General features: G+C 40.2%; 1 protein-coding gene across 11 annotated transcripts in view; it reads right to left on the bottom strand.

Moving 5' to 3' along the window:
* Positions 1–23756, bottom strand: part of LOC130178562 (receptor-type tyrosine-protein phosphatase F) — a 345850-nt gene that overhangs the window by 168353 nt on the left and 153741 nt on the right. For 10 of the 11 annotated variants that reach the window (XM_056390906.1, XM_056390911.1, XM_056390910.1 and 7 more), the window contains one exon: positions 749–1242. The gene's annotated coding sequence lies outside the window, so the exon portion shown is untranslated. Of the gene's footprint in view, positions 1–748; positions 1250–23756 lie in introns of those variants that run through there. The other variant, XM_056390908.1, reaches the window with a different exon arrangement.

Genomic DNA, 23756 nt, shown 5'->3' with positions numbered 1-23756 from the left:
AGCTATGGCACCTTATGGCGAATTATTTTCAATGTAAGGCCAAAAACGGAGAGGATTATCACATATTAGATTTTTTTTTTTTTTTTAAAGAAAAAAAAAAAGAGTGGCGACAGGCTCACGCCCCACAGGCCACCACTGGTCCTATTTATTAATTCATTAGTGATTCTGGACAGATTTTCTGCTTGACTGAAGCTTTCATCCATGCAAGGACTACAGCTACGTCAATTTGCTCACTGAAAAGTGCCTGCGCTCAGTTTATCGCCAACTCTGCGCAGGTCTGTATATCGAAAAGCACTTGTGAAATTAAGTGATTGAGAACGATATTCTGCCTCCTCTTTCCCCAGTCACCTTAATTTCTGTGTGTGTTTCGTTAAAACGAAGACTGAATATGTCTGCGTCTCTGTCGGGCAGACTTATTATTATCTGCTCTCATTCGGCTACGAAATAAAAGTTGTTCGCTATACATTGAGAGTTAGCGCAAATAAAAACAGCAACAAACTGTGTGCGTGGCTGTCTGACGTTAGCCTGAGCCCGATTTTGCCAGACGGAGCTGACTTACAATATTTAACCGTTAACGTTACACCTTTAAAAAAGCATTTCTAAAGTATTTTCAGTTCACAAAGCAACGCTAAACAAACAAATAAGCCAATGCGGTAAGCACTATTTCAGAAAGTTAGCTAAGGGTAACGCAAAGAGCAGCGTCTCAAGTTCAATGGGGGACATTCAAAAAAGATAACGGTGCACTTACTGAATCTCCTCTTTGTCACCGCCGTTGGCATTTCTCTCCTTCTCCGAACCAGCTACGTTTAGTCCCGTCTTCAGTTTGTTGCAAGCACAAAAATCCACTTCATGTAATTTACAGCCACAAGACAGGAGATTTAGAACCAACCCCCGGGAGTGAAAGAAGAGGAGAAAAAGATCCGACTCCACTGCCGGAGGAACACGAGGTCCTATCCTGGTCGGCCGACCGGGGTCGTGGATACCGGATCTATTCGTGGCAGCTCCCGTGTCTCGCTGCTAACGGGTTAACGTCAGCTTCGCTCAAGTGTTCAGTGTCGCTGCGTGCACGCGAGAAGGCGACATAAAAGAAATATTTCTTCTTTCCTTGCAAGGAAATTTCTTTTTTTTTTCCTTGCAAGTTGCTTCGTAAGCACAAGCCTGTACACAGTCCCCCACAGAAGGAGCTGTGGAAGGTAGGGGGTTGTTACGTCTCTCCCCTCACAGTCACGCTTCTTTCTGCCTCTGTGGAGAAAACAAATACAGGTCGATCAGCAGGATTTTCGGATTCACTCGGCTACACTCGCTGCTGTGTCCATTCATTCCTGCCCCTCAAGTCCTGCAGCCTCTGAAAAAAAAAAAAATGCACTACGCACAAGGGAGATCTCAAACCTGACATTTTTATTTCTCTGTTTACATTCAGCACCTGTAAAAAGAGGAAATTGAACCATATTTGCAATGATTTTGCTTAAGGAAACTCTGCCTAAGGTGATTTTGTCAGTAAATTATGATTTAAGAGATTTGACAGGAAGTAGGAAAGACAACGCAGGACAAATAAAGACTTCTTAATACACTCTCATTATAACCATGGAGTCAAACTGTTCTTCATTTTCCTGGGGAGCCCCTCCAGCTAACCCAGGTGGTCTCCAGGCTCCACTCCGGGAGCTTCTGCATTAAGTAAAGTCATGAATCATCACTAAGAATAGAACATTTATCCCCATTTTGTAGAGCAAATAAAATGCATCCACAGTCCTACTCCTCATCCGCATCCTTGCTCTAACCTTGTGAAGGCTCAGGACAAGACTAATTTATAATTTATAAGTGAAGGCCAACTTTTTGGCTCTTTCACCATTAGTTGAAATAGTTGACAAGACAAATAGCAAGACAGCCCTGGGATAAAGTTGCAGGAAATATTCCATTCTGTTCAGCGACACACAGACATGATAAAAAGCTGTCTTTCACATGGAATACTGTAATGGTTTCACAACTTGTTCACATTTAAATGTTAAGAAAGACCCATGGGCTAGGCTGTACAGTCCTCACAGACAAACTGTAATTTTCATATTTGAAGAAGGTATCAAGAATAATTAGAACCAAGATTTGGCATTTAAAACTGAATCACAACCCATTGGCAATCCAGGACAGATTTCAGGAACTGCAGAATTCACAAGTGAAGCAACGTAATGGGGACACAGAGAGGGCTCTGCTTACAGTGCAGCTTGGCTGTTAGTGCATGAGCACTCAAGCGACTCGGCTGAACATGCAGGGCATGGATGCTGTGACCCCCAGTAATGAGGACCTGAATATCTATAGGATTCTGACAGCCCATCTACTCCGCCTTCTAACCTTACCATGATCAATTGTTAGCTTGGCAGAACCCCCACTGAACTGCAGCGCAACTATCCACCACTCCCTCCATAATAACTGGCACAAATGACGTTTACACAAGCTTTTACATTGTCATAAATGTCTCTCGCAGTTGGGCAATCAGGGAGGTCTTCCATTCAACACACACACAGACAAATGCACACACTCAAAACATGCACACAAACACATTCACCTCTACTTCATGTAACAAAATGAGTTGCTATGCGACCTCACAGTGACTAAAAGGGAATTCTGTTCCTTTTAGCTTACAAATGATAACCTTGGTCAGTGCACAATGTTCCAGGAATAGGATCCAGTCAGACAAATAAGATGCTCAGAACGCTCAGAGGGAACCCATTGCTTTGATACGACAATCATCAATATGTAGGTGCCAGACGGAGAAATTGGTGGATGTGTTCAATAATGCTGTTACATATCTCTGGTAGCCAACACCACGCCTGTTTTTCATCTTCTGACATCTCATGTGGACAGTGGTGGAGACCTACAAACAACTTTTGCTTGTGAAGGTCAAAGAGATGTGTTGTGGTGTCTTCTTTTTTTTTTGCAGCAACGTCGCTAAGCAGTCCTATGGGGGTAACCATGCGATGTTAGACATTGAATAAAAGCATCCACCAACTAACATATTTTCTACCCTGAGCGCTAAATGCTAGCAGAACAACACATTTTATTTTAGTGTTATGTGTATATATATACACACACACAGACTACATACATAAATCTGCAGTGTTTTGCACAGGAAACTTACATTAATTAAGGAATGACTCATAGAATCACAAATCCTTTTCTTTCAGTCAATTAAACAACTTATATCCATCAGAGTATTGGAACAAAACTCCCGCTCTAAACTTCCTCCTGCTCTTAATTATTGCTATGATTAGGAATAAATGGTTGGCTAAATTACTGCAAATCAAAAATGGTCTGCGGTACCAAATCATCCTCTAACCGTAACACTCCTGGAATGAAGCTTCATACATGGGTCCCTTTATCAGCTGTTCCTCCTTATTAATTTTTTTTATTGAACTCTATGGGGAAATTAGTAGAGAGAAATTACTTGTAAAGAGATTCATTTCTATCTAGAAGCCCCTCAGTTGGTACTTGATGGTTTGAAGGCTGATTTAACGCTGCTAAAGTCACTTTTTTGACCATGCTCCATATTACAGTCATTAAAAATAGAATATAGACTATGAGAAGGTTTAATTCAAAGAGTGAAAAGGATACTTGTGTTGCAGAGGAATGATATCAACTCTTGATTTTAGTGACTGGGCATATTTTGTCATCTGGTGTATTGTAGGATATTTCTCTTCCCTTGGCAGGTTATAATAAAAAACAACAGCACATACACTATACCACTCACTGAGAAGAAATATGAACTCCAGTAAGACCAAAACATACACACACCACAGTCTATGACACACATCCGGTAGTAGTCAGCACTAATTGCATGTTTGATTATCCTCCACATCTGAAACTCTGAAACTGAGGAAGTATTGCCTCTGGTGTTTAGTGTGGGGATGATATTATCTTGCCTTATTTTCCAAAAGATATATTACATATGCACAGGTTCTGTATACTCCTGGATCAATGATGATGATTGTGAATGAATATGGTGGTATAAGTCCACTGTTTTATTAAAACCACTGACCTAAACAAATCTTTAACAGCATCAGGAAAGATTAGTAACTTTGATTTAGGCATTTTCTAAAGTAGTCCATGTTTTACAAGCCCTGTCAATAAGACACTTTGGAGTCATAGGTTCCAACCTTGTGGTTTAACTTTTATTTATTATGAGTCATGAATCATATAATGATCGTTTCATTATTTATCATTTAATCCTGAATGGTTCATCAAAGGATGAAAAGAAAAGATTCATGTAATGTAGAAATATCTGCCCCTTTAGGGCCTCAGCTATCTACTTTGTCTTTACTAAACTGCTCTAGATAATTTGTCATTTTTATCTATTTAAAACTAGACCAGAGCATGATTAGAGAATAATGTTTTTTTTTTTGTAGAGAATCAGTTTTGCTAATCTCCAGGCTAAAGCATGACAGCTATCTTCTCTCTGTGGCTTTGAAGTCTCTCTGCAGCGTTAGCAAGTATACAACTGTGTCATCAGCATATATTTCCTATGCTTTAATTACACCACAGAACAGTGATGTGGGAGATCATGTACGTATATATTATGCACAGATCATGTATTATGTACAGGTGTAAATATGATGTAATTTAGCTGATCTCTGTGTATGTCACACATCATGCTGTTTAAGATTACTGGCTATAACACATCATATATATTTTAAGTTCAATTATGAAAACAAAGCACTGTCATTAAATGAAATAAATGATTTATATCCATGTAGAAATATCTAAAACAACACTATAGTGAGCTTATGTTTTACAACAGTGGCTGTTGCAGTGGTTTATTCTGAGGCCAAATTGCATATTAAGATGTTTGTCAGTTGTTCAATGATAATTCTATTAATTTATCTATAAATACTGGCTCCAGCGTGATCTCAACATTTAATAACATGAATGACAACCACTAGTTTCCATGTAATAGGAAATGTGTCCTGCTGTATAATGGGAGGATCTAAAATGTATTTTTTCATTAACATGCTTCAGTGGTTAAGTTGGAGCTTATTAAGGAAATTATTTTGTTCTTATGTTCTTCATCAGTTAGAAAAAAACAGACTCATGTTAGTATTTGATGTTGTCATCAGTGATTCTCCCTTTTGCCCTAAGATTTCCACTATTCCTTCAGCTTTAAAGTGAAATGGTTGATAGTTTTTCAGTAGTGCCTATAGCTTTCTACTCCCCTTTGCCTCATTCATATTTTTTGTCATAAGAGGAATTTAACTAATTTCAGCTCAGAGATAACTCTGTTTGTTTCTCAGCCATCTGTGTTCGTTCATTGTTTTTTATTTTGTTAGTGGTGCATCTCTAGTTTTAATCAGTGCTATTATACCAAGTTAAATTCTGATTATTCCTTGACTTCTTCCTGGATTTTTACCAGAAAAATGCTCATGGGACTGACTGCAGTTGTTAGTGCGCTACAGCCCATCTACATATCATCAGAAAATATTAGATCTTCCCATTTCAATCTCACAAATTAATTCTCAGACCCAGCATGCACACACTTATGCATACAACAGTCAGTTTAACTTCCCTATCTCAATCGTATTTTGTCCTCCTTTGACATTAGTATAAAAATTATATTTTTTAAATGTAGTTAATAATTGATTTGAAATTGATAGAGAAGATTGTTTATCAATAACAAACTGGCATTTACTGTAACTATGCCACATTGCTATCCAACCTAAAAAAAAACAAAAAACATATTGTGTAATATGGATCAGAGCAATATTTTAATCTTTATTCTTTAACATAAAACATTTATTATTAATTGTATTACACATCAAAGGGGTTTAGGTCATCCACCACAGTCAAAAATGGAGTTGATACATAATGATCAGGCTCCACAGCAGGATGCTTTCATCTTATAACTGTTGCACAATTAACGCAGGATTCAATGAGGCAGGAAAACAGTTAATGGAAGTTAATGATGAGAACACACAGAGCTCTTTGTATCATTAACCAACATGCAGCCAGACATGGTAATGATTTCGGTTACTTTCTCAGCAGTTGGACAGAATGAAGACCCAATTTTAAGTGGGTACTCGCTGAGGTACTGCTGTACCTTGCTGCATCTCGTAAGAGGAAATGCTTTGAGGAAAGAAGTCACTCCCACTCCGCAGCCTGATAACTGGTCATGATAATGTGGTTCCACTCTCAGAGTCAGGCGTAAAATGCATGTGGGAGATTCAGCAGCGATGCAACATAAATGAGCAGAAGGGAACTTCCATAGGAGATGAACATTAAAATATAAAACATAGAAAATTCCCAGTATATCTCTGATGTAAATACTGTTGATTAATATGTTGCCTAAAAGATTAACGGCTTTAATTCAATCTATACTGTCACTCATTTCCTTCCTCTCTGATTAGCTCAGACCAATACTATAATAGAATACAGACTGCTGATGACGAAATCCTGGAGCTTCCTCCCTGTCAGTAAACCAAAATACAGTGACATTGTTGTCATAGGTGCATTTGTAAGCTTTAACAATCAGTAGTCAAAAATATGTGTTTTTTTTATTATCAGAGTAGATCTGATTTTGTCCCTTAGTGACAACACAGATTTCAGAGTTCCTCTCTCTAACAAGCTACACATGCCTGATATCTAAGATTTAAGAAAATATAAATTCCTTATTGTAGATAATGTGATGTGATCAACTAAAAAGCATTTTACTGCACCACAAGTGCACCTCTTAAGCCACAAGAGAGCAACATGAATGATCTAAAAACACCCCCCCCCCTTCAAAGACTGGAGCTGCAAGAAACACACAGCATTTTCACAGAAGCTATATTTAAAAGGGGAAACGCAGAGATACGAAGAAGAAGAGACAGCAGCGGCAACAGAGACAGAGAGAGAAAGAGAGTGGTGGGTTGGAAATGGATGAAGGACACATAAGCTCTCATTGAGTTGGCAACAGTGAAAAGAGCCCTTGGTTATTGAAAAAAGAAGAAATCAAAGGCAGAAAATTCTTGCAGAGGTATGGGGGAAGAGAAACAAGCCTGTCCTCCTCTTCTTTGTTTTTTGTTTTTTTTTTCCACTATGGTTAGCCACTCAGCAATAGAAGAGAGATGCATGGTAGCCAGCAGGTTGGCGAGGCCCTTGAGCGCAAAGATCTGAGAAGGAATAGGAGGCGACACAGCACAAATTATTTTATATTCTGCAATGTGGAGGATTGTGCTGAGTGTTGAAGGCTGGTTTAACAGGAAAGAAAAACATTGACACTATATACACCACATACAGTAGTAATTCCCTTTTGCAGTCCTGCACTTCCTAATGCAACAAAAATGTCGTCTTGTGCGATGACTCACTAATTACTCATGAAATGTTAAATATATACCACAGGACATCACAGAACATGCAATGTGTTGCATGTGTCATGACATGGGTGCAGATATTGCACATGTAAGGACACTAACAGCAAGGTCATGATGTAGTGTTGCACAGGATACAGCACAGAGTTATGTAGGCTCCATGACAGCTCAAGAATAGACTAGTTTTACGGAGGAGGTCATCTCTCGGTAGCCAGCTGTTATAGACGTGAGACAGTCGTGATAGATGTGATGGACAGGCATTATCCCTCTGTTTCTTCCTGCCATCTCTGTCAGCGTTTTCCCTCCAGCAGATTGGGTTCCACAAGTCATCCCTCACAGACCATCGCTGGGGGAATCTGCTGTTTCAACCACGCCGAGCATCCCATCAGACAAATGGATATTAGCTGGTTAATTTTTAATTCCTGAGATGCAAGGGAGCCGCGCTCTTTCATGGCTGGAAGGAGAGCTAATGGGCCCGGATTAGGTATCACGGGCGGATATCTGGGAACGGCCCCTTGGGAATGCAGTGTGGGTCTCTCCATTGAACACCATTAAGAGTCTTGGAGTAAGGCAGAAAGCCTCTCAAAGACACACTGTCCAGCTATTGACCTTTCAGAGGCACAATGGAGGTCCTCACTGAAGAGATATTGAGTGGATGCTGAGAGCGGTTCATTAAGCCATAGTGGGAGTAAAAACATGGTTGTTGATAAGGTCTGTACCCAATCCTACACAGCCGGACATAGATTTCTGTTTCCCACCAAACAACCGCCAAAGCCCACCAAGAGAGATCAAAATGCAGCATCTGCATTGACAATGGCTGGTTCACTGCAAGGCCGCGGTCGCCTTTGTATTGTTGAAGAAAACCCTGCTGCGGTTCTCAGTGTATTCACAGAAGATAAATACAGAAGATGGACACTGTAATAGGCTGTCTGGCTAAGTGCACATCAAGCCACGGACAGATAGATTCAAACACCTCAGCCGTGTTTTCCTTGACCACCTAAAATAATTTCCTTGCTTTCAGTAAGATTGGCAGTGATGATTGTTTTTATTGACTCAGATGTTCCATTAGCCGAGGAGCTGCTTGGGGTAAATGGCTCCTGACAGCAGCACAGAGCCAGCTGATGATGCCCCGTCACTAGACCTCACACCAGGGTTATTAACTGGCCGCCACTGCTGCAGAGCACCAGCGCTCCCACTGACAGTGACACGTACATGGATAAAATATAACACTGTCCTCCGGTCCTTCTCATCCTCTAACAGAGCGTGGGTGAGAGAGCAGAGAACCGATGATGGGGATGACGGCATTTAAGATTCAAAGGAGGTTTAAAGACGGAATTAACTGAGATCTGAGAAAAAAGGCCACTTGTCCATGTGTTTATGTTCCTTCTCATGTCGTGTCTGCAAACACAAAGATGGTGCATTTACACTGAATAGCATGTGCTGGTTTGCATAGTATTACTGCTCTTTTGTAGTTGTCTACTGTGTTTTTCCAAAGGGAGCTCAGATTTCTACATAATTTTATTTGGTGATACAAATGGCTTGGAAACATCTAATTAGGTGCACATTTTACCTGAGGAAATTAGATGATGGAAAGAGTGGAAATGGCATCAACATAAACTTATTGGGTTCCAATTAACATTTATTTTCATCTTAAATTCATGTTTTGATGAATTTTTCAATAAATCAATTAATTGTTTAGACTCCAAAATGGAATATAAAATTGTGAGAAATGTCCATCTTAGAGTCCAAGAAATTGCTTGGTTTTTCTGACCAAGGATATTCAATTTACAGTGATACAAAAAAGAGGAAGCAATGCATTTCTCACATTTGAGAGGCTGGAACCGCAGAATGTTCAGCAATTTGGTGTCATAAATAACTCTAAAAACATGTACACCACTGGTTTCAATTCTTTTTTTGTAAGTAAATCAGTTAGCAGACTGTTGAAAGTGCTGAGGGTTTGGACTGCATCATCTCATAACATTTATGTAGCTCTGAGGAAAATTCGAAAAAAATGATTGAATATCGATAATAAAAACTTTATATATCACCTTTCAAAAACAAAGTTACAAAGTGCTTTATATAATAATAAAATAATAATGTAATGTAATATAAACAACCAAATTTACAATAAAAACAAGTAACCAGAAACTTAAGATATAAACAAGATAAAATAATGAAAAGATTACAGTACATACGATCAGTTTAGAAAAAGCCACAGAGGCGGACATTGCGTTTGCCTAAGATCTTCTGACAGTGAGCTTCACAGCTGAGGGGCCCGGACAGCAAAGGCCAGGTCACCTTTGATGACAAGGCAGGCATTAGGAACCATTAGTAAGGCCCTGACAGATCTCAAGCAGTGACCAGGAGCAGGAGGCAGACCATTCAAGGCTTTAAAAACAAGCAATAAAATCTTAAATCTAAATCTAAAAAGCAGGAGAAGGTGTACGTGCTAATAGCCTAGCATGCTAATGCTTATTTATACTAATGCTAATTGATGTTAATATTGCACCTAAAGGATGAAATAAAATACATTACATTTTCTTAAAACACAGCAGTATGGTTCACTGGTGACTTGTGATAAACAGGCTTACAGATCAAAAATCAATGGGGTCCGTGAGGCCTTGACATTACTCAGTTTATTTAATCTTGATTGACAAAATGGTTAATGGACTTTGTAATGGAAAAACTGTTTTCCTCCATTTCATGTAACGTTTTCTTTTAATCGGACTGGATGTTCTCTTTTAATGTATGAACAAACCGTATGAACTGATCCCCGCAAATAAATGTACACTTAATGATTAAGCAAGATAAACAGACTTTGTACCCTGGATGAAAGTTGAACTATCTGCTCAAACATGTGTATTTGATAGTCACTGTATAAAAGAGCTAAGTTAGAGATTGGAGATTGTCCAGACTCTTGACACCGTTGTGGTTGAGAGAGGCTGCACCCTATTTGGCGAAATAGTAATGTGTTGATCTTTGCCTCTGCTTATGATCATTGTGTTGATTGCTGGTTGTTCATTCTAATTTGACATATTGTTCAGTAATAAATCTTTGAATCTCGACAGACTCATTGTTGCCTCACCTTAGAGCAAAATTGCCTCTACAGACTTCAGGACTACTATATCATCCACATTTGCTTAAACCTACACAGATGCTGTTGTGATGTCTGGTCAAACAACAGGTGAAAATGACCAGGGAAACGGTGACTGGCTTTCAGTTCTGACTCATCCAGGAAACTAACAAAAAATAAAAAACATGTGACAACTGCAGTGGAAACCCATGGTTATGTCCACTGCTGTTTCACTTCAGTGTGTCAACTATAAATCGAAATGCCGAATAATGTGTTTACCAAGATGTCACCTCATCCTGTCAGCTGAACTCCACTTGAGAAATCGGACATGCAGTGAGTGACAAGGTGCAAGGTTGTTCAAATTGGGAAACTTGCACCAAGCACACATGCCTCGTCAGCATTTCTTGATTCACACACATACGCACAGCTCAGAAGTGCTGTCCCTCCACGAACACGCCACTTGTGTGTGCCCGCCTGTGGTACCAGATAGAGCCATGCTGTCACGCAGGAGTGATTAGAGCCTCCTTTTATAATCTCCCTCCTCTGTCCTTTCTCCACACATCATTACAGTAATACAGCAGGCTCTATTACCCCTCAGCACCCTGTCAATGCCCCATGGCCACCGCCTCCCTCCAGTCTCCGAGCAGGCCTCAGAGGGGTGATGATGATGGTGGGTTTAAGGCAGGGCCCAGGGTCCCAGCAGCATGGCAGCTTTAATTTCACGCTTTGTTAATGTCCCCGTTGCAAGTGCTCGTCCTGCCCGATGCCCTCCGCAGCCCCAACCAGGGTCGCATCCGTGCTGGCTGCCCTCTGGTCGGCTCAAGGACTGTGCCCAGTAGGAAAGATGAGAATTCTCCTTCCCTTTTTCTTTTTTTTCTTTACAACTGTCGACCATTTGTTGGAAATCTCTCCCTGACAACCTCCGCCCCCTGCTTACCTTTATCTTATTCTCTACCCGTTGTGCACTCTGTCACTGTCTGTTTCACTCTCAACCGCCCCCTCTCTCATTCCCTCTCACCCACGTCGATTATCTATCTCTTTTGTATTGCAGTCTCTTTCTCGTTGGCTGCCTTCCTCTCTCTGGTAAACAGCTCTTTCTCTCAGCTCAGCCCACTCTCTGCCCATTCACTGTATCTTCCTCATGTGCTCTCACTCCACCTCGATTGCGGCTCTTCATCTCTTTCCCTCTCTCGGTCCCATTATCTTCCCCTTTAATTCCGAAACACTCTGTTTTCATTCGGCTCTGCTCACTGTCTCAATTTGGATGAACACGTCTCATTGCATCTCTCCCCCTCTCTTTTCCTCTGTGTTGCCATCCTTAAGCCTCCATTTACTCACTGTACCATCTGTATTTGCTAAGCACTGAGAGCCTGAGAATCATCATTCTGTCAACCTGCTCCTTCTGCATGAGTCGGCAGCCACTTTCAGTCCTCCCTAAAAATGCCACCGTAAGCACAAACTTGTTGAACCATAGTTTTTAGAGTCAGCTTCAATACTTCACTGAAGGGGTGAAACAAAGGCCTGCAACTTGCTACTCCATTCTGTCTTAAAAACGGCGCCCTGAACTCTCCTGTTCTTTCACACTCTTTTTTTATTTTGTTTTGCATACAGTTTGACACTATTGTTACATATCCTGTTGTCATGGCTTTAGCGTCAACAAACGGAAAAAATAAATACACCATAGGACTTAACTTCCACAAAATGTCTACCAGTTTGTCCTACTTGTCAGTGGGTATGTCAGCTATTAGGTAGCTGCTCCCATTCGACACAGTGCTGGACTGAACAGGGTGTTTAGGCTCGTAAAAATTCAGAGTAGCTGGTTAACTCCCACTAATTAAATTAGCTAGTGAGCGATAAAGACAGTTTCAAGGCTGGAACATGGATTCACGAAAGTACAAATAATGTGATGTCACTTTAAAAGGATAATTCCATTTTATGACAACCCGCATCTTATCTTTTTTTTTGTAGTTTTGGTCATCATTCTCCTTCATATCAGTGTTCATAACATTGTACAGACTGAGTTAATTGCTGCGATCTGGCAATGCAGTAAGGGTGACGCAGCAACGGTCCAACAGGGCAAGAATCTCAAGCAGTTTAAGATCAGACTGACTTATTTAGATGAGAAAGGAAGGCGAAAGATAACATTATTACCCAAAATGTCAATTGTTAACACCGCCCGAAATGATGGCTGAAACTACAAAAACAAAACCACAGTTTTAATATATCATAATTATCCTTTAATGTTCCATGGAACATTAAAAAAAAACCTTGAGGAAAATACTGCTGTTATCAAGTTTTATTTTGCTTTCTTCTACCATTTTTTGAGCGGCTGTAGCTAAGGAGGTAGAGCGGGTCGTCCGCTAATCAGAGGGTTGGTGAGTCAATCCCCAGCTCCTCTGGTTCGCATGTGCAAGTGTCCTTGGGCAAGATACTGGACCCCAAATTGCCCCTGATGTATCATCGGTGTGTGGGTGTGTGACTGTGTGTGTGTGTGTGAGAGAGAGAGAGAGAGATATAAGATAAAAGCTGAATTCATAGAAAAAGTTCTGTATAAATGTGTGAGTGAATGGGTGAACATGGCTTGCAGTGTAAAGAGCTTGGAGTGGTCGATGAGACTTGTCTAATAAGTCTAATAAGTGCAGTCCATTTACTATTTACCAACTGTGAAGATTTTTTCACATTTCGTTTTTTTTTTTTCTATTTCACAGTGTGTTCATTATGGAAAAAGCCAAAGATTTCCACAGCTAACATTATTACAGGCTAATATCCAATAAGCATATACAGAAAGCATTGTTGCATCTTTGTATTATATTGTATATACTGTAACTTCATGCTAATGGTTTGAGAGTCTCCCACCACCTCCCAACACTGCAGTCATTTTGACGGAGCATCACCTTTGTGAAGCTATTTCACTGTGCTGCTGTTGGTATTCAGTGAAAATGTCATCGAACCACCAGGTAATGTTAATTCAAATACGTCTCTTACTGGAGTGATGAAATTTGATGGCAATTTCGACTGAACCGGTGCAACTTGGCAAACGTGATCAATATTTTGCAATTGCACAGGGTACAGAGACCAAGACCCAACCAACATACAGAAGGACACAACAACATCATATTAATTAAAATAGTCCACATTTCAGCTTTAAATTTGGGTTTGCCCACAGTCTAACAGAAGACAGTTTGGATGGGAATCAGTTAAGCAGCAGACAACTGCACCTTTCATTGGCTATTATTTCCTGTGTTTTGTTTTGTTTTTTGCTTCCTCTGTATGCATGAGCATATCAATAGAGCCTTCCAACAGATAAGCGGCTAACACAAAAGACTGGATAATGAAATGGAGGCTACCCAAAAGGAAAATGGTCGGGAAAAAAAAACTCTTTGGTTTTAGAAGGGTCTTATTTCCTAGACAAGGGAGAGAAGAGGTAACAAAATCTCTTTGTGAGTGAAGTCATAGGGTCTCCTGTGGGAGGGCATTGATCGGAGGAGAAACACTGAGGAAAAAGGGAGTACCTATCAGATTCTATACACACACACACACACACACACACACACACACACACACACACACACACACACACAAACCCAAACCCAAACCCAAGTTTACTCATAAAAACTGTTTACGCACACACTCTTATTGGCATTCAAGTCCACAAACTTTTCCTCCTACTCAACACTACAGTCACACAGACACACACAAAGCACAGAGCTTGACACCAATATTCATCTGTGTTAAACGAATCAGACTAAATATCTATTCATTAGATTCACACTCTGAAACTGAGTTTTTTTTTCGCCACAGGCTATATGGTATTTTCACAAACACACCTAACACAACAAATCGGTGACCATTTGTAACAATTTTTGATTATTGTTTATCTGGAAATGGTCCCACAAAACAATAACTCACAGTTTTAGCTTCCGCTAATGGTTTGGCAGAAATAGCCGAGCCATTAACACGGCCATGATTGTTTGTCTCTGAATTTGACTTGCCTCCCTATGCTTAATCATAACAAATGATATGACACTTGCCCACAGAATACGGGCCATAGCTATTGTTTGAGTTCTCTCTAAGCCGCTTGTTGCTAGGTAACCAGCATTTATCAACCCCCACCCTTTTATTGTACTTTTTACTTTTATTGCATGACTTAAGTTGCTGCATCCCACAGTTGCTACAAGGCCTGTTCCACATTTGGATTATTGTCTTTTGTAGTTACTGTAACGCACGCCAGATACAGTTTCATACTTGGGGCTATGCTGCTGTGGCACATCAATACTTAATCTTACATTATACTTGTCTTAGATGATACTCTGCATGACTGTTTTCATGTCTGTTTGTATGCCTGGCTCCATGAATATTTGTGTGTTGCTGCGCACACTGTGTGTGTGCAGTGTAGACAGAGTCCAATCTCTCATGTGAAACAGAGAGCAGACAGTTTTTATCTCTGGAATGCTGTAGAAAATATTATCGTTTTTGCAGAACACTGCAAGGATCCGCATTGAGTTTATCAGTTCTGTGCTATTTATATTGATACACCCAGAGATGCTCCGGCAGGTAAGATATATGGCAGCATGAAGTATGGCTTTGTCCACAGTGAGAAGGTACTGAACGCTATTTTGTGATGAGATGGGGACTGGGCCAAGGTGACCCCTCAGTAATATATGGGCTGCGGCTGCCAAGGCCTCCCAGGAAGGTATTTGTCATCAGTGTCCCCCAAGTGTAAGGTTACCAGCAAATCAGGTTATCAGTCTACTGTTTTTGGCAGGAATGGCACAAAAACACAGATTATCTTTTCAATATAGCCCAGTGTCGCAGAAACAGACACAGATGCAGAGAAATACACAAAAATACACAAAACTAAACACATGTAGTCACACAGCCACCTTGTGTTAGGGTACTCTATGAATCCCTTAACCCCAACCCTCAACATTACATACCTAACCTTAACCTTTACCTCAACCACTAACCTAATTCTACTTTTAACTCTAACACTGCACAGTATGTAATCTCTGGAGTGGCAATGACCTGATTGTATTAAGTCTATTACATTTAAAAATCTGATGCCTGAATCTGTATTTTAGTTTAATGTGCTGTCTACAGTAAAAAAACAAAAACAAAGGTCAAAACAAATCAAATGGAAATAAAGTATTTGCACTTAAGTTTAATATTGATTCACAGTTCACTGAAACTTTAGTACTTTTAGAGCACTGACAGAACATTCAAAACCTCCTCCTATTAAATCCTACTTAATACATCATTATTGCCCTTCCTGGGAGCCATTGATGATTAGTATGCCGGGTTTATCTCTCCTGATATCCCGGAGCGCACCGCCACAAAGAATAATCACACCAAGACAGAATTGTGCTTTCATAACTGAGAATATGTAAAATGTTTATTAAATAATGAATACGTCCAGTGGTGAGCGTGTCCGCCCCGCACCACCTTGTTGCTGTAAAAGTGAGGCTGCCACTCCAAAGAGCGTGAACTCTCCTGCACATCAGCAGCCCAGCGTGTAGGCGGGAGCGGGGGTGACAAATGTGCAGCATTATGTGAGAGGAGGCAGGAAGCTGCACAACATGTCAGGATACAGATGCTTGCATCTCCCTCACATTGCCTCTGGTGATGTATTTCAACCCACAGGTTTAATTGTGTTTGCCTGGAAAATATCAATCTCCATGCTCGCCTCGGTGGCGGCAGTGCAGGGGTTAATGCAGGTGTCAGACGCCTCTACAGTAAGTGCTGTATGAAGCTACTCAGGGTTGTGCAACTATTAAGTTACATATCTACTCTATATAGGTATCCCATCATCCTCAGTAATTACCGCATGCCACTATTATCTTTATACACCGGAGAGAGGGGCAGAGTGGTTTTAAGATTGAATTACTTAATCAGTGCTATCATACATAGGTTGAAGAGCTCTAAAAAATTTACTTTAAAAAAAATAAAATTTCATAACTACCTTGACATTTTTGACACTTATTCACTTTCCTGCCAAGAATTAGATGTGAAGATCAATACCACTCTATGTCTATGAGTGAGGTCATTAGCTTACATTAGCATAAAGACCGGAAGCATGGGAAAATAGCTAGCGTACAAGTCAAACAAAAGTGATACAATGTGTTAATGAATGAACTTTTGAGTTGTTGGTAATAAATAGTATCCTTGTGCTGAAGTCAGTTGGTTTTTTGAATGGGTTTGAAATAAGGTCTGTGGTTAACACAAGCGCAAAACATTTTGATGTTTTATTTTATGACATAAAATACATCAGTAAATACCCCAGTCTTGTTTTTTAGGCTTTTAAGGGTCTTAAAAAGGCCGGTTGCTAACAAGTGGCTAAATGAGACTACAGAGGTTGCTGGGGCCTTGTTGTGGTTCAACTCATGCTTTTGCAAACTATTACTATAACTTTCTAAGAGGAAAGGCTTTTGCAAAAGAGCTAAACTAAATGACAACTTGGAAGCTTAGTGGTGGTAATGTTGAATTCATGCTTCTGTGGTGTTGTTTGTTTAGAGCCTAACATTACCTTTTGCTTCTGCTGATTGTCTTCCTTTAAAATCTCTATAAAGGAATCTCTTTTAGGAATCAGGGTGGTATTTTGTTGTGTCCACTGTGGCCTTGTGAAGAGCTCTGAAATAAAAACAAAAATACAATTCCTATTTAACCACAGCCCAAACCTTGATCATCTCACGGCCACAACCACCCAACAACGCAGCCAAAGCTCCCAAACACAGCAGGCTGTCCGGTGAGTGATGAAGACAGAAAGTCTACAATGGCCTTCGTCTCTCCAGGGATGTGAGCTGTGGCAACCTAAGTAAGGAAATAAGCCCTTTTGCAAGCCAGAGCCGACCCATAGCCAGCTAGGTGACAGAACTAAATAAAGACAAAAGCGGCCAAGAGGCTTTGTGATGAGCAGCTGACCATACAATCGACAGACGGTGCAGTGTGCCAGGCTGTCTGAGCAGGTCATGAACTGGGCAGGCATGTGTACTTTTGTGTATGTTTGTGTGTCTATAAAGGTCCTGCCCTGGGAATTGTATGTCCGCCGTTTGTTGTTGTTTATGTATGGCAGTCAGGTACAGTCTCTCACGCTGCTTGTTTTTTAAATGAGGGATGAAAAGCAGGTCAGCGCACACGAGTGGGAGGTGTTTGCCTTGAAAAATGTTAGACCTTTAATTAAATATATCTAAAACATAAAGTGGTTACTGAATAAATCCCTGTTCAAATAAGTGTATTTCTGCAGACTCCTGACCTCCCTGCTTTCAATACAAAATAATACAGTCAAATATTTCTCAGCATACTTATTAAAACCATTACCAAAGGTAATAAAAATTGCAGTGCCATTGTACCAAATAAGGCGTACACAGATATGACAGTTTACCCCATCTGACTCATTGGTTCACAACATGGCAACAAACCGGAGTGGCCAAAGATACGAGCAGTAAGTATCATCTAGAAAGTGGGACACAGCTCTGGAGTCATGGAATATGTCTAAGAGGCTTGGGGAGATCCTATTAAACACGGCTTCATGACACCTGCTCATCCCGGCTCTGACCAGGAAACGGTTGGCTCTGCTGACCTGTATCCTCATCACACAAACCTGAATCATTTCTTTTTTGTGTCGCCGTCCCACAGATGAAGAGCAGCATGAGGACTGCACTGGACAACTACAGAAGAGTCAAAGCCAGTATTTCATCAGGAGCACTAGTCGGCACTTTTGTGATCCTACATCAGAGCCTTTCTGTCTCTGCCTCTGTATGATGAAATTGAAAAATGTAATGGGGTAATGTAAAGCCCTTTTGAAATGGTTCTTTATGGAACGGGGCTGAAATGGCTCTACACTGAAAAACGAAAAACAAAAAACAAACAAAAAAAAAAAAAAACTTTGAAATGCATAAAATTGTCCAAAAAGCAGAGCAGCTCTTTGTTGTGATTTGTATTTCTCTGTAAAAAAAAAAAAAAAAAAAAAATACAGTTCTGTACAGCCCAACTTTCCTGACCAAAAAACTTTCAAGGACCCTCCTTTTTTTCGTGTGCACATTTGAAATTGCTTGCATAACAAAGCACAACTTCCTGGGCATTGAATTTGAATTACATAAAGGTGCCTGAAGAAGCATGTGCTGGACTGAGGAAAGGTGAATTGCTTCAATTTGCAGGCTGAGATAATATTTGCTAAAACCTCATCTGTTCAACTGCAGCAGCATTTCCTTGCATTTGCTTCTTTGCATTCTTTGCAGCTGCAGTTTTTCTCCTCGTTATTTTGGTATTCCTTTTGCCACACTTTAATCTCTATTAGCCAACCTCTCTCCCATGGGGCATGTGCATGAGCTTTGCACACACAATCATAACAAGCTCTGTTTACTCCACAAACACTATTATGAAAATTGTCTTGCAGGAGGCAAAACCCAAGATGGTTGGAGATGCAGGAGGTTGAGTTGGTATACGAACAGCCTACCATGGGGTTAAGGGTGGGATGAAGTGACTCGGAACAAATAGGATGGCGGGCTCAATGTCATCAATGTCTGCCGTAATTGAGCCAATGACATATTGATCTTTGGGTTAATGAAGACAAAGCACACAAGAGATAGGGTGTTTAAATCCACCATGGTTAATTCCTCCAAATGCTAGCATGAATCTTAATACTTTCACTGTGTATAGGATGAGTGTGTCATTAAAAGACAGACATTTTGTCGGGGGGGTGGGGGGGGTGGGGGGGGACGACAACTGCAAATGACAGCTGGGTGGCACATATCGATCATGCTTTCTACCCAATACTGTATTTGAAGTAGGAATAAAAGAATGATTCCAGTTTGTTAAAACTTCGTCTTAGTGTCATTGTTTTGTCCTTCTTTTCTTTGAGTTATAATAATAACACTGTTTTCATGAGGAAGTAATTCTTCAGATGTTCGAAAAATGGGACAGCCAGAGCAGAAACTGTTTAAACGGTTTAGACAGATTATCTAAACCACTGTATCTGGAGATAAAACCTGAAGTGAGTGCACCTGAATGTTCAGTGTTGGTAACAATCCCTCATTGAATGACACTGTTTCCCTTTGTTTTCTCCTCTAAATAGGTTTGGCTAACCTGAGGGTTTCAGTGGTGAACCTCTTTTTAATGATTCACAAATTAACAAATAAAGAAGGAGGCTAGCGCTATTTTATACTTTTCTCATTGTCAAATATCACGAAAAAAACAAAACCAAAAATGTCTGCCTCACAGTTATTTTATCTATATGTCTGTTCAACTTCCCCACCATGTCTGTGGCCCTCAGCATTAAGCCCACTGGTGCCTACTAAAGACATAAATCTTTAAAACTACAGCAGGTCAAAAGTGCATGTCTCCATTTTTAAAACAAAAGGCTCAGTAAATTAATAAAACAACTTGGTACAGTAGTTTTTAGCAAAACTAGTGAGCATTATGTATCTTGTGAGCGTATGTTCATTGCATATACGAGGAAAATGCTGTGGCTCATTCACGTGTCTTGGACAATAATGGCACTATGGAGAATATAAGGCTTGGGCCACACAGACAATACTTGTTAATGGGATTGTAGATTGTTGGTTCTTGTCTATCCATACAATATGGAAAATATCAAACATCACAGCTTTGTACTCATTTGTGCCTTGAAATACAACTAACTAAGTTTTTGTTATCAGTGGGAATGATGGTCAAAACTATAGAAAATAAGACTCAAATGAAAACAATAATTTTATACTTTTATATACCCTTTACTAAAAAAACACTTGTCTGAGCTGTGCAAAGGATGACAGAGTGCTTCCATTACTACCACACTTGCCCGCATTTTAGCACATGGCTGCTGTCACTGGCTGAGAGCTGGCCAGTGAAGAAAGTGTCACAGAGAGCGGCCGTCCATGGAAGCTCCCAGCAGCAGGAGCGATGAGACAGAGATGAATCACGACGATGTCCATTCCTGCAGCTTTCAGCAGGGATCAGCCCACGACTTATTCCCCTCCTTGTGTGACTTCAGCAGGGGCACGACCTTCAAAGATCACAAATCTTGCAAGTGTCACCAGTCATTAACCAAAGCAATATGTCCCAAGTCCTCTCTCTGTGGCCAGGTCCATAACAGTTCGCAGACATAGCCCTGATAGCCACTGTCAAGCTGCATCTATCTTTTCCAAGTCGTGTAGGGGCAATATAATGGCGTGTAAACTATGACCTCTAGCCCTTCATCACCATAAGGAAATATAGACCAGAAAAGCATTCCTTTAAGCTGTATAACTTGCATCCGTGTGATTATTTCCCCTCATTTTATGCATCTTGTAAAGATTTACATCAGCCTGAATTGGTTAGTTCTGCAGCTACTGGAGTCGATTTTTCTCTGCATACTGCAGTAAAATTTAAGAGACATATTTAAATTTGCCACATGATTATTTGTCAAACCACTCCTTGAGCTTTATGACCCCTCAAATATGAACAATCTTCTAAATACGTCTTATTAATAATTCATGCACATATTCCTAATCAGTTCATCACATACTGCAAAGCAGGAGTCTAGCAGATGTAAGCCGGTGCATACAGCACATGCATTAAAATAAAAAGCAGGATTTCACCAATGTCAGAGGCCCTTGGTTTAGTTCAAGAAATTGCTGCCTTGCTCTTTTGTACTTTTTTTAATGAACTGTTTTGGGAAAAGTGTAAAAGATAACAGAGCGCTAGGGAGAGGAAGAAAAGCGTTATGTAACTCTTTCATCAATATTTGTCTTTTTGAAAGATGCTAAGATGGAAAGTGAAGCTGGCATATGTATTCTTGAGCTTCTACTGTATTTTGAGGAAATAAAATTTCACAGAAAATGGCACCTGACCCACACACACACACACACACACACACACACACACACACACACACACAACACACACACACACACCACCTCACTGGAGCCTTTATTTCTGAAATCCAAAGACAGTTTTTGTGAGACTATTGATTTGCCTCCTCCCACCTTGTGAAAGCAAAGACACGTATGTTGAGAGCCATGTCTAATCAGGGGAACGTTCACCGAGGGTTGGATTAAGACGAGAGGGGAGTGAGGTCGACATGTTGGATGCACTTCACTGAGCTGAGCTGTGGGTAGACTCAGTTAGCCACAGATAAACAGCCTACAGACACTGCACAATAAGACTGATTAAAACACTACCAGATGGAAAGAGGTGTTCATATCACGACAGGCATTCTTTAGTGCTTAAACTGCTGCCTACTGCAGTGATGAAGTCAGAAAACACAGGAACCTGAGGCTAATCAACACGCCGTACCTGCTCAATAAAGCTGTCGAGAGACCAAACTACCGCCGCTGCTTTCATTATGCCTTTATCACATTTACTGTGGCATGTGTTTATGCTCAGGCCTGCACTGTATACAGTTTAAACAACCCTGTCTGCATTATTCTGTGCAAATAAGGGTTGGGTATCAAAAAGAAGTGAACAAAACATTCAAGAGGATCAAAAAGCTAGCACTGAATGTTTGGTCAGAATCTAAAGATGCCTGCTTTAGTGCCATGATTTTACTTCTTTGTGGGAAATAAACATGGACAGCAGAAACTGACTGAGAGCTTCTTCACTTTTCTATTTGGGGAGTTTAGTTTACTCTATAAAAAACAAAAACAAAACAAAGTCAAGCAAGTCAAAGTATGTTATCACAACAGCTTGGCTCTGTCCAAAGTTCAAACATACAACCACCAACACTTCTGTACAAGCAGCTTATTACATGCCCATGACCATTCAATAACCTAAATCACGTGTAGACAAGGCGCCATTAACCTTAAGGAAGTACTTATTTTAACCCAAACCAATCTTTCCCTAAACCTAACCAAATTGTTTTTGATCCTAAACCTGACCAAACTGTGGCCGATGCACAACCCTAACTGCCAGTTTATTATTGTCACTACGACAATGAAAGTCCAGAATGCCTGCTGCTGGTATGTTCCTATGGGTCATATCCGAGGGTAGGAACAAATCTATACAGTTGTTTAGGTTGGAGGACTTGTTCGACGTTGTATATAATTTATTTAATGCATACAGAAACAGTAAAGTAAAAATGTAACTTTTTCTTGTTGAACATTTTATCAGTCGACATTCAGTCTGTAGAGATTTCAAAACAAGATACAACAATTTAGTTAGTCAGCTTTAGTGGTGTTAGTAAGAGTATTTTTTTTTTTTACTTTGGACAGAGCCAGACTAATTCTCTTATTTACGATCAATTTAGATTGATTCCCAATAAGTCTTGCTCACTATGCAATTCTGTTCACGAAAAAATTAAGGCTCGATTTATGGTACAAAGGAACTGCATCTGCCACTGCCCAACCACAACAGAAAAAGGATAGTGTTTTTGTTTTCCCTAGTAACTATTGGTAACTTTTAGCAGAAATGGCGGACGGTGGAACAACCAGAGTAACTGTGGAAAGTCTACCTGGCAAAAGAAAATGAGGCCTTTTATCGGAGAGGCAAAAAGAATGAACCTCAGATGCACATTCACTGAATGGAAAGAGCCATGGTCGGACTGGGACAGAAATTCAGACTTTTCCGCTGGGACCAAAGGGAGCGTAAGTAAAGCGACAGACAGGGCTATTAAAAACTTAATGGATTTTTTCACTGGGATTTGTACCAATGGCCTCTATGGAGAGAGCTCCAAACAACCAACATTCAGTTGTCATTATTTCTAATAGATCTGTAAGTAACAAGACCTGTTTACTTATTAATGCAACCTTGTGTTTTACTCTGCCTTTATTACAGCACTGAGATCAGGGTTTCTCGTTTGAAATGGGATTCTTTCAGTTGTTTCTTGCTTTGGAAAGGACTGATTGTTTGAATAAAACTACCACTTCCAGTTAATGTTGTCCTCAAAAAGCCAAATTTTAGTTGTGTACCACAATAGCAACAGATCTTCTCTTAAGTGCACCGATTTGTTTTATTGGCTGAAGTGACTTTATATAATGTGACATTATTTATTCACTGTGTGAGGGGAGAAAGGTGTAAATTGGAGTACATAACTTTCTGAATTACACCTACTCTATAATTAATACCTATATGTGCCACAGTGACTCACTTGTAGAAGAATTACTGTTTTCCCCCCAGTGGGGACAATTTCAGCAAAGTGAAATATTTATTTGTCTCTCATAACCTTGTACCTTCGTTCTGATCAATGGGAATTTTCTTGAGCTTTTTGAGCCATGTGAGCAAAGTCATTTCCTGACCATACTGGTCAAATAGGATAGCAAAACTTTTTCTCCCCTTAAGGCAGCTGTATTTCAGTTGGCCAGTGTCATCAAACTGATATGTGCTGAGGCTTTGTAGAAGACAAACCATAGGAGGAAAAGAAAAAGAGGGATTTATGATGACAGATA

This window comes from Seriola aureovittata, chromosome 12, assembly GCF_021018895.1.
Source record: "Seriola aureovittata isolate HTS-2021-v1 ecotype China chromosome 12, ASM2101889v1, whole genome shotgun sequence".
In the NCBI taxonomy this organism is placed as follows: Eukaryota; Metazoa; Chordata; class Actinopteri; order Carangiformes; family Carangidae; genus Seriola; species Seriola aureovittata.
This window is presented reverse-complemented; position numbering and strand designations above follow the sequence as displayed.